This window comes from Lagenorhynchus albirostris, chromosome 1 (genome assembly GCF_949774975.1).
Source record: "Lagenorhynchus albirostris chromosome 1, mLagAlb1.1, whole genome shotgun sequence".
Lineage (NCBI taxonomy): Eukaryota > Metazoa > Chordata > Mammalia > Artiodactyla > Delphinidae > Lagenorhynchus > Lagenorhynchus albirostris.
The window spans coordinates 153889702-153895701 of record NC_083095.1 but is presented as its reverse complement, the minus strand read 5'-3'; positions in this window follow the sequence as shown (position 1 = coordinate 153895701).

Sequence of the window (6000 nt, the reverse complement as noted above, 5' to 3'; positions counted from 1 at the left end):
GAGGAGATTCTGGCTTTTATTAGTATGCACGGTGAACACGGGTGTCCTGGCTGTACTTGTCAACCCTCCTGTTTTATCCACCTATTTTTAATCCACCTTCCTCCCTGCGAGTACCTTTGACCGACCCTGAGCTCAGACTCCTGACCTATTACAGTGACTTTGTCAGTCTTTCTTTAAAAATGGACAGGTAATAAAATGAATTTAACCTAGAAGCAGCAGCTCAGTAAGGGAAATAAAATCACCAGAAGTTATCTAATCACAGCCACAGCCATCCAGGGCTCTGTCTTATCTGCTGGGTCATAAGAATGAGACCTTCCTAAACTTGAAGGGCATCCAATCAAATAAGTAAAGGTGTTGCTCACCTCTGGCTCTTGGAGGGATTGCTAGGCAGTCTATCCAGTGTATACTAACTGAAAAACACTGTTATGGTTTTGAAACACCTATGTTCCAGGAAAGATTTTTGGGGTGCATGGGGAAGGTTTCTTTTTGACATCAAGCAAAATATAAATCACCAAGCTCTTTGAGCACAGGGGTTCTTAAGAGGGCAGTAGAAGGAAGGAATGGGCAGAAAAGACGATCTCCTCTGAAGTGAAGGTCACTTTTCCAAAAGAGTAGGATTTAGTCTCAGTTTATGGAAAACACTTTTAAATAGCTGGGACAGGTCCAAACTGCAGTTTAGGGAACGAGGGCTTCAAAAGAACAGTGCTTTAAAAGTCCTGGCAAGGCAGCAAGAGGATGAAGAGTTGGTTTTGCATAGTTTTGAACACAGGAGTAAAGAAGCAGAAGCATCTCTGACTAAAAGGCCCTGAGATCCTATGGCAGCAATGGGTCAGTTGCAGGGGGCAGGGGGTGTGGGGGGCGATATTTCTCTCTCAATGTCTCCCAGGGCAGCCACCCTTCCCTACCCCACCCCCCTACTCCCTGCACCCTTCCACCCTCCACTGTTGGGTCCCCGGGGACAGCACTTCTTAAGCTGGAGCGCTCAGGCACCATCTCTGCAGTCTGGATTTTCCTGGAGCCTAGCAAGTTCTGGGACAGGAAGCCGGGTCTGCAAGGCCGCTGGGGTACAGTTGGACCTGGAGGCCTGGAGGGGAACTGGAGCCCTGAAGCCCACCCACATCCTTGAAGCCGAGGGAGGAACACATCCTCCTAACAGTACTTCTCAGGGTTCAGTGTGTTCCCCACCCGACGGTGATCCATACTCACTTGAGGCAGCAAGGACTGCCTCTAACTGGCCCCCTCGATTCCGCCTTAAGGGTCCTCGCACATGTGTGATAGCGCAAGCCCCGGATGTATTCAGTCAGCTGAGGCCAGTGCTGCCGGGGTCCCTCCAGTCCCATCCCCCAGCCCCTCCCTCTGGGACTGTATCTAATAGAAGAAAGAGCACAGAGGAATTGGCTGATCAAGGGACCTGGGAGCCTGGGTATGAATTTGAAGACCGAGAACCTAAAGTGCAATTACATATTATTGGAAACTCTTGTGTGGGGTGTGTGGGGTGTGTGGGGTGAGGTTAGGAGGCTGAGAGGCTGAGTCCCACCTGGTGAGTCCAGCCCCAGGATACCACACAGCCCCACCCCTTTCCCTGATATCAGACAAGGGGTGCCTCAACTACAGCCGGCATTCTGCACTTCCCCCTCCCTGATTCTCCTCCAGAAGAGCAGGTGGCCCCCCTCTGAGGGCAGGGGCAAGACAACGGACCAAGTCCCCCTGCACTAAGGCGCTACTGGAAGCTCTTCCTGAACAGCAGTGCTGGCTTGGAACGAACCCGTGCACCGCCAAAGTTGGTCTTGTCCTGCAGCTGAGGGATGCAGGCTTTAAGTCAGCTGCCTTGGCTTTCAATCAATCAGCCCCCCCGCCGCTTTAAGTCAGGTGACCCGACTTTAAATCACTGTGTGCCCCTCAAGCCTGCAACTTCAAAAGTTGGGAACTTCACTTTAATTCCAGCACCAAACATAGCTGAATGCACACTGTAGTCACCCCCAAGCCTGGCTTAGAGGCAGGATATAAAGTAAGGGGATGGGCGTGCACACATGGTGATGAGGGTGTACTTCATGTACCAGAACAGTCTAGGCACTCTGGGGTACAGCAAGCAGTGCACGATACAGCAGCTCCCTGGCAAAGCTGGTGATGCACAGGGAGAGCAGGCACACGCAGGAGTGCAGAGGTTCCAGGGCGTGAGCTGGGGCACAGCCAGCCGGGAGGGTGTGAAAGCGGAGGATCTGAGCCTTCTTGAGACAGGCAGACACAGAGGATGGATGAGAAACAAAGACCAGATGAAATATGGATTTGAAAAACACACGCTGCTCTTCTAATTCGGGTGGGGGCACCCCAGATTTGAGTCTTCTTACTCCCCAGTACCTAGTGCTTTGGCATTTGCCCAATTACTTATAAAATTTACTGATAATATCTAACCCATAGAATACTGCATTTGTAGTGGTATTGAATGTTAATGTTTCTATAGTGGAATAAACTTTTCTACAAGAAAAATGTACACTATCTGAAATAAATTAAAACCCCTCTTTATAAAGTACTATATCGGACTTCCCTGGCACAGTGGTTAAGAATCTGCCTGCCAACGCAGGGGACATGGGTTTGAGCCCTGGTCAGGGAAGATCCCACATGCCGCGGAGCAGCTAAGCCCATGCGCCACAACTACTGAGCCTGCAGGCCACAATTACTGAAGCCCGAGCGCCTAGAGCTGGTGCTCCACAACAAGCACAGTAAGAGAAGCCACCGCAATGAGAAGCCCGTGCACTGCGACAGAGTAAACCCCACTCGCCGCAACTAGAGAAAGCCCGCACGTAGCAACGAAGACCCAACGCAGCCAAAAATAAATAAATAATATATTTTTTTAAGTACTATATCCTTCTGTACAACTTCTCTGGGAAGAACAAAGAGATGGCGTGGGAGAGTGAGAAAGACCAATATTTAGTGCACATCTCTCATGCAGGTGCTCTGCTGGCTCAGATAGATTTATCCCCACTTTACAAAGGAGGAAATAATCTCAGAGAGGTTTAGTAATTTACCCAAAGCCAAACAGCCATTGAGTGGCAGAACCAAGATCTGAACCAAGTGTGTTACCTTCAAAGCCTAAGTCCTCATCACAACAAAACTCAATTAATATTTACATTTATCAAATTATATTGCAACCTGGGGAGTTCTTGGCACAATCCTGAATAAGAGTGAGAAAGAAAGAAATAGCATTGTTCCTACAGTCAACCAAAATTTTTGGAGCAGTTGCTAGATGCCTGGCCCTTTTTGGGGTTCAGCAGTGATGAAGACAGGAAGAATCCTGCTTTCATGAACCATGTAGTGGGGAGGAGAGACGGGTGCAACTTGGGTGAGGGATTTCAACTTGCTGGGCCTCTGTTTTCTCATCTGGAAAATGGGACAGGTGTTCCTCATTTTGTGGGATTGTCCAGCCCTCACATTCTGATTCCATAAGAAGCATTTGTTTTCCTGTTTCTTTAAAATTCATTCAGGCCATGAGCCGTGATGAATGTTGTTAGCTGCTCCCCAAATCACTCTATTCCCACCCTTTTCCTGTGATCAGGTCTTTCCCAAAACATGACTCACAATCAAATCAAGTCACAGAACCTAAGGGGCACCCAGGAGAAAAATTCCAACCCTTGCTTCCCAGGAGCTCTGCGGTCTACCTGCCAGGTAAACTTAACTCACCTGGCACAAGATGGCCATCCCTGGTTTCACATCAACATGATCTCAGGCACAAACCTCCTTGTTTTTCCATTTTGTCTTTAAGTTACTTGTCGAAACAACTGCACAAATATGACAAAGATATAAAATCAGGCATCTTCTGCCCCCAGTGCCTACTAATAAGTGATTTTCTGCCACTTTAATGATAAAGGTAGAACATTTCAACATTCTGCTGCCCTTATTATTTGTCATTTTTGTTGATATTTCTATTGAATACATCTTTCAATATTTTAACAATGGAACATTTATTTAGGTTGTTCCAGACCCAGCCTTGAGTGGTAAAGGTTTTGTTGTTATATTTCTATTATGTTTCCTTTAAAAATCATTATCCTATTTAACTGGATTAAGACAATTCTATAGGCATTTATCTTATGATATTGATGAAATTAATACATAGAGGGCAGTAGTACAAGTTGATTGGACTTGAGAACCTCTATTAGCACAGTTAAGTATAAATATTATCTATATGTAAACCAAAGTACATGCTGAGTGAAATTCTCCGACTCTTTTTCACTGTCTGCCCCTCAAGCCTGTGAGAAATGGAATATTTCTTGCTATCTCAGTAAACAAAGGATGTCACAGTCATCAGCACTTGCAGCCCTCCAACGTGAGCCGGCGGGCCCTGAGGATCTCAGGTTATGCAAATACAGAATGCAGGCCCCAGAGAGCTGAGGTGCATATCAAAGGAAGGATTTCAGTGAGCCCAGACTCTTGCATCTTCCCATACAAAGAAAAGCGCTACACTCCTCACCTTGGGAGAGCTGGTTTTCCTTAGTTAACAATCACCTTTTGATGTTCCCCATTACCTGCGCCAGTCCCCTGCCCTGTCCCCTCTCCCCGGTACTTCAGCTCAGGGAGGAAGGAGCGCAGAGGGACTCGGCTGAATAAGGGACCTGCGATCCGCGGGAGGAGTTTTCAGCCGCTTTCTCCGCAGTCGGGAGGAGGGGCGCTGACGCTGCAGCCGGACCCTGCGCCTCCCTTGCCCCGTTTCCCCTCAGGACGCTCAGGCCGACCCCCCCCCCACGCCCCCCAGGCCCCACGAGCCAGGCCGAGGGCAGGGGCGAGAGGAGGGACCGAAGTTCCCCGGGATCAGACGCTGGGGGCCGCTCTTTCTACACAGCAGCGGCGGGTGGCAGCGAACCCCTTCTCCTCAGAAGCTGGTCTTGCGCTGCCGCCCGGGAACCGGACCAGGCGGAGGTTCGGCGCCCACTTACCCGGCCCGCCGTCCCCACGTCTGTCGCGGCTTCGGCCGCCGATCCGGGACAGTTCCGTGACGGCGGAGGGAAGAGACTCCGAGCCGGGAGTTCCAGCTCTGCGGAAACGCGGGCTCCGTTCTGGGCGCAGGGGCTGGGACCGCTCTACCCCGAGGCCTTCCGGGAGGGAGGGGGGCGCCGGGGGAGGGAGTCGCCAGGAGCGCAGGGCCCCGTCGGGGGTCCTGGAGGGGCGGCCGGCCTGAGGGTCCCGCCCACTGTGGCCGCAGCCCAGGCCTTTTTCCTGGAATCCTACACAAAAAAAGTTAGAAAGATACACGGTCTATAATAAATATTCTCAGGTGATTGTTGCTGCTGTGCTTACTATCCTATTAAAGGTGTAAAATCCATAAAACACTTTATGTTCAAAATTAAATATGAATTTTTACCTTTCTAATTATGTCTCTGCTATTCACAATTGTCGTTAATGAATCAGAGACTGTGGCATCACTAGTTAAAAATGAGCTTGTTAAAAAAATAGAACTCGGGCCCACCGGAGCTACTGAATCACAATCTGCACTTTTACAATCTCCCCAGTGTACTTGTGTACCCATGAATAGTTGAAACGTACATTTCTACCTCGACATGTCTTTTCTGTCTGAGAAATACACACATTTTATCCAGTTTGATATAAATAAAACACTCAAAAATGCATATGCCTGTGTTGAAACCATCATTTTATCATTTCTTTTCCAGATAAGTATAGTCTCTATACTGGTTTTGTGGATCACATGCCATACTCTTTTCTTTTCTTTTCTTTTTTTTTAATAAATTTCTTTATTTATTTTTGGCTGTGTTGGGTCTTCCTTTCTGTGCGAGGGCTTTCTCTAGTTGCAGCGAGCAGGGGACACTCTTCTTCGTGGTGCGCGGGCCTCTCACTGTCGCGTTCTCTCTTGTTGCAGAGCACAGGCTCCAGACGCGCAGGCTCAGTAGTTGTGGCTCACGGGCCCAGTTGCCCCGTGGCATGTGGGGTCTTCCCAGACCAGGTCTCGAAACCGTGTCCCCTTCATTGGCAGGCAGATTCTCAACCACTGCG